Source organism: Choloepus didactylus, chromosome 3, assembly GCF_015220235.1.
Source record: "Choloepus didactylus isolate mChoDid1 chromosome 3, mChoDid1.pri, whole genome shotgun sequence".
NCBI lineage: Eukaryota > Metazoa > Chordata > Mammalia > Pilosa > Megalonychidae > Choloepus > Choloepus didactylus.
In genome coordinates, this window is record NC_051309.1 from 123,285,177 (window position 1) to 123,300,212 (window position 15,036).

The window sequence follows — 15,036 nt, forward strand, 5'->3', positions numbered from 1 at the left end:
GAGACGCTGGAGATGCAGACAGAAGTACGTTTGGAGATGCTAAGCCAAGAGATGAAACCTAGAGTCTGTACTGGAGAAGCTAAGAGAGGACCCCCAGATGCTTAGAGAGAAATGCCCTGGGAGAGAAAGAAGTAAGGACACATAGGAGCTGAGAGGAGAGCAAAGACAGGAGCTCAGAGACATTTTGGAGAAAGACATTTTGAAACAATGCAGAAGCAAGGGACCAGCAGATGGCAGCCAGGTGCCTTCCCAGCTGACAGAGGTGTTCCGGACACCATCGGCCATTATTTAGTGAAGGTATCTTCATGTTGATGCCGTAGTTTGGACACTTTTATAACCTTAGACTGTAAATCTGTAACCTAATAAACTCCCTTTATAAAAGCCAATCCATTTCTGGTATTTTGCATAATGGCAGCGTTAGCAAACCAGAACAGTTATGATGGGGATTGTTTAATCTTCACATGCAGAAGAGTGTGGTTTATGTCAAAGATGGATAAGTGATGATTTTCATAAAGAATATATTTCCACTTTTCTTTCTTTCTGTTTGCCTACATATTTAGCAACATTAGGCCTGGAGTTAATTACATGATTGAACATTTTGGCTCATGCATTCATTCGGTACATATTTATTGAATGCCTACTCTGTGCTAGGCACCGTTCTGGGGATCAGAATTCAACAGCTAAAAACAATCCCTGCCTCATGGAGCTTACCTTCTAGTGCCTGGAGCCCCTGATAATGTTAGTTCTGGTGTTAGTGGGTGGGGGTGAGGGAGCAGGAGAGGGAGGTGGGCAAAAGAAAAAGTCATGAATTAGCCCAGAAAATCTAACTGAAGCAGGCTTGGCACTTAGGAGCTAGGATTAATTCTTAAGCCTTTGGGGGTTTCACAACTGCTAGACTCTTATCAGAATATTATTTCTATTAGTGCTATCTCTTTTTTCCCCTGTCCAGCCCAGTCTGCTTACTTGCTACATGAATTTTCTTAAATCTCCTTTTGATCATGTTATTCCCTTACTCAAAAACTTGAAGTATGACTCATAATATTCTATGGATTAAAAAGTCAAACAACATAGCCTGATGTTTAAGACTTATCAAATCTGGCCCCAACCTGCTCTTTCAGTGTTATCTTTCTGTTATGTTAACTGTACTCCAGCCAGACTGGTCTATTCATTTCTTGTGAACTTGCCTTGAGAAGTCCTGCTCTATAAATTTACTCATGTTGATATTAACCCATCCCATGTTCTCTTTAGGGTCCTCCCCTTTCCTTCCTTCTCTTTCCCTCCCATGCCCTTTTGTAGTCTCCTTTTAAATCCCTCAAGGTTCAGCATAAATACCATCACCTCTGTAAAGAGTATTCATCACCAAGCTGGCCTGATCCACCCATATGCTACTTAACTTACAACTGCCTAGATTTGTCCCTTTACTTCTCTGAATAGGATGGTTTGCATGGGTTTGTTCTGCATAGTAATTGAGATAACGTTTGTAAAGTAGCTAATACAATTGTTGGTACTTGGAAGCACCCTCTAAGCCATAGGTTTTTATTATTAAGTAATTGTTTGGTTTAATTATGTCACTCTAAACTGGATTAGAAGGCACTTAAACAATACCTTGTATGCTGTCAATAATAAATACCTTTTTGTGGGGGAGGCGGTTTGTGGTTTTAGAGCTACCACTTCTAGTCCGTGGGGTTCCCATACAGTCATCTAAATATTCATCCAGTTGTTCAGATATGCTTTTTATTAGTCAGTTGTGTATAGACAGATATAACATATCAAATTTTGGAAAATAACTAGACCATGAGGGAAAGCAATCGTGTCTGTTACTGCTATGCAAATATTTATTAAAATTAGGAGGAAACAATAACAGATTGAAATTAGCGAATCGTTGGGGGAATTGTTGGAAGAGAGAGTGGGAAGCTCCAATAAGCAGCCTCTCCACAAGAACAACCGTTAAACAGAGAGGAACTGTCTGAATCAACGATTCTGAAACTCCAGAGTCCAGAAGAACATTTGTGCTGGTTTGAATGTATTGTGTCCCCCAAATGCCATTATCTTTGTTGTCTGGTGTGGGGCAGACGTTTTGGTGCTGGTTAGATTTGCTTGGAGTGTGCCCCACCCAGCTGTGGGAGATGATTCTGATGAGATGTTCCCATGGAGGCGTGGCCCCGCCCATTCGGGGTAGGCCTTGATCGGTGGAGCTATGTAAATGAGTTGACTCGGGGGGAGGAAACGCAGTGCAGCTGTGAGTGATGTTTTGAAGAGGAGCAAGCTTGCTAGAGAGGAATGTCCTGGGAGAAAGCCGTTTTGAGGCCTGAGCTTTGGAGCAGACGCCAGCTGCCTTCCTAGCTAGCAGAGGTTTTCCGGACAACATTGGCCGTCCTACAGTGAAGGTGCCCGATTGCTGAAGTGTTACCTTGGACGCTTTGTGGCCTTAAGACTGTAACTGTGTAGCGAAATAAACCCCGTTTTATAAAAGCCTATCCATCTCTGGTGTTTTGCATTCTGCAGCATTAGCAAACTAGAGCAACACTGTACAGCATTCAGGGAAGAGCAGGAGAAAGAGGCTGATAGATTATGATAAATACTAGTAAATTACTCTCTGCACAGTGGTTACTGGCATCTGTCCCCCATTCTTGCAGTAGGCAGCAGTGGGGCTGGCTCCTGGCACAGCTTGCTGGTGACAGAAAGGAACATAAACATCTACTTCCCCAAGATCAAAGGTGGTAGTTGAGGGTGATCACTGATCACTTTTTGATCAGCTACTCCAGTTCCCTGGGAACCCGGCTCTGAGTGCGTCTATTGTTCCAGTCTGCCCCAGACAGAGGTAGCAGAGGAAACTTAAAAGATGGTGTGCTTCCTCAGAGCTGCTGAGGAGAGTTGGGCTGCATTTACCGAGCAGGGGAAGAAGCTCCCAGTGCCCTTCCTTGCCTCACTCTCATCCCCTCTGTGGGGCAGTTTGGAGTTGGACGGTGTTCCCTTTGAGGGTCCCTGGCCTTGTTCCAGCTGGGAAAAACTGACTTTGGAAATTCCTTCCAGACATGTCCCCTCTCAGATTTGCCGTCCAGGCAAAAGCAGCTGGAGACATTGAAAGCAGTGTAAGAAACAATTGAGGCAGATGGCTTGGGGCAAAGTATTACTTGCTTTAAGTCCTGCAATGGAAAACCACAGAAAGGGAGGAGATCTGTTTCTTGGGAAGCAGAGGAGGCATTCAAACTCCTGTAGACAAGGGAAGAACTAAGGCCACTAGCAAGCACAACCCCAGGACAATGGACAGGTCCAGAAAGGACAGGGAGGATCCTGCACCTTGCATTCACCTTGGGCTGACCTTCTTGATAGGAGGGCTGAATCCTGATGAAGAGCACCAGCTAACATAATGACAATTTGCAAAGATAGTGAAAGGTTTCTCTTGCTTGGATTTGCTTGGTTTTATTAGCTCCTGACACTAAAGAAAATTGCTGTCATGTCACCAGCTGGGTATAAACTCAAGAAGCTGACATCTTGGGGAATAAATCCTGAAGTTAACATTTTACAATATAAAAATACATGCGTGCAACAAAGAACCTACAAGATAAACAGAGGAACTGGAAATGATGGATCATCCATAAGGAAGAGGATAGAAATCCAGAAAACATCAATAAAGATGACTAGACTGTGGACATACTGGACAAAGATTTTTTAAAAAATTGTCTCCAATATGCCCAAAGAGATGAAGGAAAATATGTAGATAAGGATATAGAGGAAAACAATGAAAGAACAATACGAGAATCTCAATAAAGAAATAGAGATTTTAAGAAAGAACCAGACAGACCTATGGGGTTGAAGACCACAATAACTGAAATGAGAAATTCCCAGGAAAGCATCAACAGCAGACTGGAGCAGACAGAAGAAGGAATTGGCGAACTTGAAGAGAAGACAATTGAGAAGAGTCAGGCTGAGGAGCAGAAAGTAAAAAGAATTATAAAAAGAAAAAAATAGCCTAAAAGATATCTAGGACACCATCAAGCATAGCAATATATGCCTTATGGGTGTTCCAGAGGAGAAGAAAGAGAGAAAGGGACCAAAGGAATGTTCAAAGAAATAATGACATCAAACTTCCCAAACTTAGCAAAACACATGAATATGAACATGAAAGAAGCTTAGACAACATCAAACAGGAAAAATAGTCGCTATTATTATTCAATATTTTACCAGAAATTCTAGCTAGAGAAATTAGGCAAGAAGAAGAAATAAAAGGCATCTGAATTGGAAAAGAAGTAAAAGTTTCTCTGTTTGCAGATGACATGATCATTGTTCCGGTTTGCTAATACTGCCATTATGCAAAATACAAAGTTTTGGTTACAAAGTTGCAGTCCTAAGGCCATAAAAGTGTCCAAACAAAGGTGTCAACAATAGAGTACCTTCACTGAACAGCCAATGGCGTCTGGAATACCTCTGTTGGCTGGGAAGGAACGTGGCTGGCATCTTCTTCCTTTGCTCCCAGGTTGTGTTTCCGCTTCTCTCTCAGCTGCTGTGCATTCTTGGTTCTTTCTCCCAGGATGTTGCTCTTTAAGCACATGGGGGTCTTGTCTTAGCATATCCTAGGCAAACTCTAGGCTCCATCTCTTAGCTAAATGTCTTTTTGTCTGCATCTCCAAGCATCTCTTAGCGTCAGCATCAGCGTCAGCAAGCATCTGAGTCTCCTGGCTTAGCATATCCTGGGCATTTTTTGTCTCTTAGCTTCTCTGGAGCAAACTCTGGGCCAGGATCTCAAAGTGTCAACAAGTGTTTTCCAGAAGTATCTCTCAGCTGCTCTGTGCTCCTTCTGTCTGTGGACCCACGCTGAATGGGTCCTTATCTCCATGGAGAGAATTAAATCAAAGGTCTCACCCATGGCTGATTGAGTCACATCTCCACAGAAACATTCAATCAAGAAGTCACCCTAATCAAAAAGATTAATCAATCTGCCCCCACAAGATTGCATTTAAGAATGACTTTTTCTGGGGGACATAAACCAGCACAATCATATATACAGAAAATTCTGAAAAATCCACAACAAAGCTCCTAGAGCTAATAAATGAATTCAGCTAAGTGGTGGAGTACAACGTCAACAGCAAAAAATCAGTAGCATGAACAATCAGAAGAAGAAATCATGAGAAAAATTCCATTTATAATGGCAATTAAAAGAATAATTATCTAGGAAAAAAATCTAACCAGAGATGTAAAGGACTTATATAGAGAAAACTACAAAACATTACTAAAAGAAATCAGAGAAGACCTAAATAAATGGAAGGACATTTCTGTGTTCATGGATTGAAAGACTAAATAATGTTAAGATGTCAGTTCTAACCAAAGAGATTTACAGAGTCAACATAATCCAAATCAAAATTCCAACAACCTTCTTTGAAGAAATGAAAAAGTTACTCACCAAATTTATATAGAAGGGTAAGGTGCCCTGAATAGCCAAAGCTTTATTGAAAAAGAGGGATGAAGTTGGAGGACTGACATACCTCAACCTTTAAACTTATTACAAAGTCACAGTAATCAAAATAGCATGGCACTGGCACAAGGACAGACATATAGACTGATGGAATTGAATTGAGAGTTTAGAAATCAGTCCTCACTTTTGGGCTGACTGATTTTTTTTAAAAATTCAGTTTTATTGAGATATATTCACATACCATATAATTATCCATGGTGTACAATCAACTGTTCACAGTACCATCCTATAGTTGTGCATTCATCACCCCAATCAATTTTTGAACATTTTCCTTACACCAGAAAGAATAAAAATAAGAATAAAAATGAAAGTTAAAAAGTACACTCAAATCACCCTGACATCTCACCTTATTTATCATTTACTTTTTGTCCCCATTTATCTACTCATCCATCCATACACTGGATAAAGGGAGTGTGAATCACAAGGTTTTCGGAATCACACTGTCACCCCAGGTAAGCTATATAGTTACACAATTGTCTTCAAGAATCACAGCTACTGGATTGCAGTTTGATAATTTCAGGTATTTACTTCTAGCTATTCCAATACACTAAGACCTAAAAAGGGATATCTATATAGTGCATAAGAATGCCCTCCAGAGTGACCTCTCAACTCCATTTGAAATCTCTCAACCACTGAAACTTTTGTTTCATTTTGCTTCCCCTTTTGGTCAAGAAGATTTTCTAAATCCCATGATGCCAGGTCCAGGCTCATCCCCAGGAGTCATATCCTGCATTGCCAGGGAGATTTCTACCTCTGGGAGTCAGGTCCTACGTAGCGGGGAGGGCAGTTAATTCACCTGCAGAATTGCCTTAGCTAGAGAGAGAGGGCACATCTAAGTAACAAAGAGGTACTCATGGGGAGACTCTTAGGTACAATTATAAGCAGATTTAGCATCTCCTTTGCAGTGAAGAGCTTCATAAGGGAAAGTCCCATGATAGAGGGCTCGGCACATCAAACTGCCTGTCCTCAATGTTTGTGAGAATATCAGTAATAACCCAGGTAGGGACGTCCAACATTTCTACATCTTCCCCCAGCTCTTCAAGGGGGCCCTGAATATATATTTTTATCCTCTTTGGCTGACTGATTTTTGATAAAGGGCCAAAGTTCACTCAGTTGGGAGGAATAGTCTCTTCAATTAATGGGATTGGGAAAACTTCATCTCCATTTGCAAAAAAAAAGGAGGCCTCCTACTTCACATCATATACAAAAATCAACTCAAAATGGATCAAAGACCTGTATACAAGTACCAGAAAATTCCTAGAAGAAAACATAGGAAAGCAACTTGAGGATCTTCTGTTAGGTAATGGTTTCTTAGACTTTACACCCAGAGCACAAACAATAAAAGAAAACGGATAAATGGGACTCATCAAAATTAAAAAAACTATTAAGCATCAAAGGACTTTATCATGAAAGTAAAATGGCAACCTACACAATGGGAGAAAATGTTTGGAAGGCACATATCCAATAAGTTTAATATCCAGAATATACAAAGAAATCCTTCAACTCAACAAGATAAAAAAATGTGCAAAAGACTTGAATGGATATTTCTCCAAAGAATATACACAGATGGTCAAAAAGCACATGAAAAGATGCTCAACATCATTAGATACTATGGAAATGCAAATCGAAACCATGAGATACCATTTCATACTCACTGGAATTGCTACTATTAAAAACAACAACAACAGATAATTGCCAGTGTTGGAGAGGATGTGGAGAAATAGGAACACTCTTTCATTGCTGGTGGGATTGTAAAATGATGCAGTTGCTGTGGAAGATAGTTTGGCAGTTCCTCGGAAAGTTAAGTATAGAATTGCCATATGACCCAGCAATACAACTATTAGGTATATATCCCAAAGAATTGAAAGCAGGGATTTGAACAGTGATGTTCATAATGGCATTATTCACAGTTGTGAAAAGATGCAAGCAACCAAAGTATGCATCAATCAATGAATGGATAAACAAAATATATATATACACACAATTGAATATTACTCAGCCATAAAAAGAAAGAAATTCTGATACATGAGACAACATGTTTGAACCCTGAAGACATGTTGTGTGAAATAAGCCAGGCACAAAAGGACAAATATTGTATGATCTCATTGATATGAAATAATTAGAATAAGCAAACTCATAGAGTAAGAATGTAAAATAGTTTACCAGGAGATGATGTGGGTGTAGGAAACAGAGAATGAAGGCCTAAAATGTATAGTTTCTATTTTTACTGATAGGAATGTTTTGGTAGTGGATGGTGATGGTAGCACAGCATTGTGAATATAATTAACAGCACTGAGTTCGTATTTGAATGTGGTTAAAAGGGGAAATTTAAGATTGTATATATGTTACTAGAATAAAAATGTTTTTTAAAAAAATCCGTGAAACTGCACAACACAGTTAACCCTAAGTTAAATAATGGACTACAGTTAATAGTACATTTATAGAAATGTGCTTTCATCTATTGTAACGAATGTACCACACCAATGCAAGGTGTTAATAAAAGGGTGGTATACAGGAACCCTGTATTTAATGCATGATTTTTTCTGTAAGCCCATGACTTCTCTAATTAAAATATTAGTGAGTCTTCATCTTCATAGGAGGTTTTCTATTGAGTTTAGAGAGTAATGAGATAATGAGAAACTGATGCCAAAAGTATCTGTCTAGCTAATATTTTATTTGTTGCAAATGGTATTCAGTGTTACTTCTATGCCAGCCTCAGAGCAAAATGCGCTTCCTTGAAAGAAGAAAAAATAAAAAAGACATGATATATTTCACTACAGAAAGCTATTCACAGTCTGAAGCCAGGAGAATCAAATTGAATTGTGGCTCTCAAGGAGTCCAAGAAAGTGCGTTTTAAACCAAGCTAAGCTCAAGGCACTGCACCATTAAGAGAGGAGAGTTACAAGCTCACAGGGAAGAAGAGAGCACTTAAATTGCTCTTGATTCTCTTGGAGAAGAATAAACCTGTATGCAAGAGCCCAGGAACTGGTTTTCAGTTTCAAAGGGAAATAATACGTGTTCTGTTAGTGGACTTCAATGTATTCAAAGGCTCCATGGAACAGCCCCACGGGAGCTGGAAGCAAGGACTTCATGCAGTAGTAGCTCTGTGTCTTTGGCAATGTCTTGAAACTGAGGTTAAGATTAAAAGTAGTTGAGAGCAATTTTAAACATCAGATGGGCCACTTTGCTCAGCATGCTGTGTACAGTGTTGATTTTCCTGTTATGTTCTGTACTGTTGTGTGAGATGTTGAGTCAGGTTCCTGTTAGTGCATTCACTGACATAAGAACTGGGAAGCAACTTGGTGCACAGTTAATGTTCTGTGATGTTATTATCTATTTGTCTTGGACTTTAATTGGGCAAGGTTTTTTGTGAACTTCCTTTATTCTTTAGACACCTGGAGGCTATGTACTTATTCTTTCAATTTGTCTGATTGGTCTTTTCCATGGAAACTTCTTAAGAATGCTTAAATGTTTTTCTTTCTAAATTGTCACTAAGGCACAGAGAGGGCTCCCCACATACAAGTGGACTATGGGAACAAATTTTACAAAAAGCAATTATGCTAACTATTTGATCTCTATGGTTACATTCATATTTCTAAGAGAATTTGAAACGATAATTGTGAGTTAAGTGAATGCCTGTTTATAATTTTGGTTGCTCCAGATAAATCAAATAACATAAGAACAGGGGAAGAGAAATGGTGGGCACTGAATACTGTATGTACCAGAGAGCATCCTGGGAGCAAGGGGTCATAGAGCCTTGGCTCCATCTTGGCCCTAGACAGCCCTAAAGTGAGAGGATGCAAATAGAACAAAGAATCTAGGGAATTGCTTCTCTTGGGGCCATGGTTCTCAAGCATTTGCCTGTCTCAGAATCACCTGGGGGTATGTTAAACCACATATGTTTGGGCCCAATTCCCAGAGTTTCAGACTCAGAAGCTCTGGGGTGGGGGCCGAGTATTGCATCTCTAATAAGTTCCCAGGAGATGCTGATGCTGCTGGTCCTGGGACTACTGAATTAGGACACTGGTCAGTTGACTCTAAGCCATTGGAGCATCCCTAGCATTTTAGTATTTGAATCCTTTGTTCTCATAACCAGTCATGGGCTTGAATGTCAGTTAATGACTGATAGAGTGCTACTATGCCTTGAAGAGTAAGAGAAAATAAAGTGGACCTTTATTACAATATTTTAGTGGCTTAATATCATAGGCTATATCACATCTCATGAAAATATATATTACCATGCAATATGATTAACAGTTAGCAAACCTTGTTATATTATAACAAGACTTTGGCATGAAAAAGTTGTCAAATCTTCTGAATGGAGTAAAATGTAAAGAAATCAAATATTTTGAAAGAAGGCAGCAAGATGTAATGAAATAGAAGACTTGGGAGATGGATAGATGTAAGTTTGAATCCTGGTTCTGCCACTTACAAAGTGTGGGCAAGTTATTTACCCTTTATGATGATTAGTTTTCTCATTTGTAAAAGGGGCATAGTAAGTCCTGTTTTACAACATGCATGAAGAATAAATAGGTATTATACACAAGAGGTAGGTGTTTACACTGTACACTGTAGGTGTTTACTAGATGGTAGCTAAAAGAAGGAAAAAGACATGATAGCCACAGCATCTCTATCTTAGTTATTTTCCTTGCAGTTTGTGTTGTGGGGGATGCCTGTCCAACATTACACTTCTTGGTCAGCAATTTCAGCCACTGCTTTTCTATGGATTTAGTCTGACTCTGAATGTAAACAACTCCATCCTTCAAATTCCTTTCATATGAGAATTATGAATACAATCCTTTAAGATAGAAACTATAACTAATAAATTATTAAACTAATTTTGGCTATTGTATAATGAATAGGATGTCTTTCTTTGATTAAATAGATCATGGTATGTGCATGTTCTCTGGAATGCTAAGGAAGTATTAAAGAGAATGAGATGAGTTTATGTGTATTAGCACATGAGGATAATTGTTTTGTCCTACAAGCAATTTCCAAAATTATTTTTACTACAGTAACTATGTGTGTGCATAAAAAGCAATTCTGGAAGGAATGCATTTCATGTTAACTTTGGCTATAGCAACTGCATTTCTTTCTTTTTACACTTTTTTTTTTTTTTTAAATACAAGAAGAAACAGATGGGACACTCAGCTAGGATTCCTGGAGAAACTTCAATGAAGGAACAGTTTATGGGGAAGTGAGTCAGGTTAAAGGAATCAACATGTGGTGGTGAGACACCACGGGGTTAGACATCATTGTGCTTAGGCTATACCTGAAGGGCCAGGGGAAGGAAACTCTATCACTGGAGTGTAGAATAGGGACAACCTGATGGAAACTGGAGTGCTAGAGGGTTGCAGCCACTGCTAGAACCATGGCAAAAAAGGAGGGGGCAAGAAGAACAAATATCTAAATCTCTCTTTTCCATCCCATTGACCAAGTGGAAACCAGTGGGCAAGGGAACTTGTGGGATGCAGACTGTAGAGAGCACACTCACAAGATGAGAGCAGGGCAGAGAAGGGAAGTGAACAAATGGGGGCAGAGGAGCACTGCACAGGGGTGCCTGGAAAATGACCAACACAAGCAGTTATTTCTTTTGAATTAGAAAATTTAAAATTGGATTGTGTTGAGATACAGCGTAGAGATAGAAAAGGGGGGTTGGTAAATGTGGGCATGTGTGTAAAGAGGAATAGCAAAGCATTTAGTCTGGTTGTTGGGTGGGGTGAGTGAGGGAGTAATGGTATTAATGTGAAAAAGCTGTTTTGGGTCACATGTTAGTTTGTTTTTTTTTGGTCGGTTGGCAGACCCAACTGAGGCTTTATTTTGGAAAAGACAAAACTGGCTTCTAGGTGGGGACATGGGCAAGAAGGGGTACCCCAGGTCTTCTGTTCCCTATGCCCCCCTGCACAGCTCCTTGTCCCCAGGCTCTGGGGTAGCACGTCAGGGTGGTGGCCTGGGAGGGGCTGCAGTGGCAGTTCACTTGGGCAGGACATTGGACGACTCAGACAGCTTCCCATCATGAATTTCAATCTTTCTCACAACCATGGCCTTGGTGGAGCTGGTGCAGCTCCAGCCAGAACTGAAGGAGTAGCTGTTGCCAGTGTCTAAGAGGCCCCTGAAGATGGGGCTAAGTGGACCTGAGTAGTAGCCACTGGAAGTCTTCATATGAATACTCATGTTCTGCATCCCAGATCCCAGCCAGCTCTCCTTGCCCTCCAGCAGCTTGTGGTAGGTGGCGATCTCAATGTCCAGGGCCAGCTTGACTTTCATCAGCTCCTCGTACTCGTACAGCTGCCGCACCATGTCTTGCTTGGCCTGGTGCAGGGCGGCTTCCAGCTGGGCCAACTTGGCATTGGCGTCCTTAATGGCCAGCTCCCGAGGCTGCTCAGCATCTGCAATGGCAGCCTCCAGGGAAGCCCTCTGGCCCTTCAGACCCTCAATCTCAGCCTGGAGCCGGCTGATGGTCCTGCTCATCTCGGAGATCTCCGTCTTCATGCGGCGGAGGTCATCCCTGTGCTTCCCAGCCAGTGTCTGCAGCTCCTCATACTTGATCTCGTACATGCTCTTGGCCTCGGCCTGGCTGTGGTTGGCGATCTCCTCATAGTGGGCCTTGATCTCAGCGATGATGCTATCCAGGTCCAGGGAGCGGCTGTTGTCCATGGAGAGGACCACGGATGTGTCAGAGATCTGGGCCTGCAGCTCATGGATCTCCTCTTCATACAGCTGCCTGAGGAAGTTAATCTCATCAGTCAGTCCTTCCAGGTGGTACTCCAGCTCTACTTTGCACATGTAAGCTTCATCCACATCCTTCTTGATGAGGACAAATTCATTCTCCATCTCTGTTTGCTTGTTGATCTCATCCTCCTACTCATTCCTGAAGTCTTCCACAGCCCCTGCATGTTGCCAAGCTCCACCTCCAGCTTCAGCTTCTCCTGGCCCATTGGCTCGTGCTGCTGCAGAAGGTTGTTGATCTAGTTCTCGAATAAGTCGTCCATTTTGCTCCCAGCAGTCTTCTGCTGCTGCAGGAGGCTCCACTTGGTCTCCAGCATCTTGTTCTGCTGCTCCAGGAATAGCACCTTGTTGATGAAGGAAGCAAACTTGTTGAGAGTCTTGATCTGCTCCTTCTCCTGCATCCACACGGCCTGGATGTTGGTGTCCACCTCCAGCTTAAGGGGGCTCAGCAGGCTCTGGTTCAACGTGACGGCTGTGATGCCCCCTGCACTCTCTGCCCCTCCACAGACCCCTTCAGACCCATGCTGGCACCCAGGTTACCCCGGAAGCTGCTGCTGCCACTGCCCACCTGAGAGTAGGAGCTGACGCGGGTGCCGGGCCCACTGGTGTAAGAGCAGCTGCTGAAGGTCCGGGGGCTGGAGGTGGACACCTTAAGATTTCTGAGTGACCCTGATAGGCATGGTAGAGGCTGAAGAAGTAGGCAGGCGGGCCAAACCAGAGACTGGAGAAGGAGCCGAGGACTGCTGCTTCTGGGTTGGGGGCAGATGTTAGTTTTTAATAATACTTTCAAGATTATAGACATTATTCACTGAATTTGAATGTAAATCTAAGACTCTTTTCCAGTCATTACAAATTAAAAAGAAATCTTTCTAATATTAGGAAAGCTGGATCTTAGTAGGGAAATGGAATAGAAAAGGAAACAACAAATAGAAGGGAGGATGTCATGGCGGAGAGAGCAAGCATCAGAGAGACAGTGGCTAGAATCCTGGATCAGTGTTGCTTATTGATGTGAACTTGTTCATCATAGACTTTGAACCTGTTCCTCATGGACTAAATATGAATAATTCACATGTCTTTTGTAAGATTAAATGAGTTAATGTAGGTAAAATACCTAGAATGGGGTATAGGCATAATATGCCCTTAATAAATGATAATACTTATTGGTTCTGTTTGCTAAAGCTGCTGGAATGCGAAATACCAGAAATGGGTTTGCTTTTACAATGGGGGTTTATTAGTTCACAAATTTACAGTTCTAAGGCCATGAAAATGTTCCAATTAAGACATTACTAGGACAATACCTTCTCTGAGGAAAGACTGATGGCATCTAGGGTTCCTCTCATGTGGGAAGGCACATGGTGACGTCTGCTGGTCCTTCTCCTGGGTTCTGGTTTCAAAATGGCTTTCTCCAAAATGTCTCTGGGCTTCTGTCTTAGTTTCTCTCTCTCAGCTCCTGTGCATCCTTGCTTGTTTCTCCCAGGGCACTTCTCTCTAAGCACCTGGGGGTCCTGTCTTAGTTTTTCCAGGGCAAACTCTGGATTTCATATCGTAGCTTCTCTCCCAGTTCTGGCATCCTTTATGAGAAGAAAAAAGACAGAGACATCTTGAAGAGAGCTCAGAAACGCTTAGAGAGAAAATGCCCAGAGACAGTTTTACTGTCTCCAAAGTGTCTCTGGGCATTTTCTCTCTAAGCGTTTCTGAGCTCTCTTCAAGATGTCTCTGTCTTTTTTCTTCTCATAGAGGATGCCAGGAAACTAATTAAGACCCACCTTGAATGGGCAGGGTCACATCTCCACGGAAGTAATCTAATTAAAAGGTCCCACTCATAATAAGTCTGCATCCATAAGATTGGATTAAAAGAACATGGCTTTTGTGGGGTACATAATAGATTCAAACCAGCACACCTACCAATTCTTGGGTGCAAAATTTATGCCAGGTAAATCCCACTTACTATCTCTAATTCTCCAAGCAACCTCATTTCCTAACGAGAACTGAGGTTCAGAACTTAGGCAATTTGCCCAGGGCCTATAGATAGCAAGTGGCAGAGCCAGGCCAATATGGTTCTAAATCCAGACTCTTCCTGTTAAATCTCAGGTTACATCCTTTGTTGTCTTCTCCCATAAGGCACAAGCACACTTAAAGTAGCTTTCTGAGAAGAGTCAAAGGAATTTAATTATGTAGAAGGTTTCTCTAAAAATTTGTTCAGAGAAAATATTTAGGTTGTTACATGCATGTTCCCAATGCAAAGGAATAAAATGTTTGAATATTATGTGGGAGACAGCACAATTTCCAAATGAATCCTCACAATAAAATCAAATTTCAAAATGTGGCTCACCGAATCATCGGAATTGTCCTCACCTCCATCAACTCCAGATTGATCTGTATGACATAGTCTGTATACCTAATTATATCAACTTGCACAATGGGGGTACTCAGGAAGAGTTCATATATTTTCCTTATAGTTTTAAAATTTGTTATGTAATCAGAGAAATGTCTAAGACTTTAACATAGAATATACAAACTTTCTAAAGAAAATTAACCCAAAATAAAAGTGCAGGAATTAATAGCATTAATGTATACCAGAGAGAAAAATATAACAAGAAAGAAGATCCTGTTGACAACTGCAAGAAAAAGAATTAAATACTTAATAGCAAGCTTAGCAAAGGGTGTGCATGGACTATATAAGAAAAGCTGGTATGCTTTTGAAGGGCATGAAAAGGAAGATTTGAATAAGGGAAAGCACTATCTATTTTCAGATGTGATGACAAACAACTGCTGGGATGTCAAATCTTATTGAGCCTATTTATAGACTGAATGCAATCCTAAATAAGCCTGAT

At 41.1% G+C, this 15,036-nt stretch overlaps 1 protein-coding gene and 1 pseudogene across 2 annotated transcripts in view; one reads left to right on the forward strand and one right to left on the reverse strand.

The window, feature by feature from the left end:
- ANK2 (ankyrin 2) overlaps window positions 1-15,036 on the forward strand; it is a 739,617-nt gene that overhangs the window by 208,597 nt on the left and 515,984 nt on the right. The gene's annotated exons all lie outside the window — the stretch shown is intronic.
- LOC119529784 lies at window positions 11,447-12,882 on the reverse strand (annotated as a pseudogene).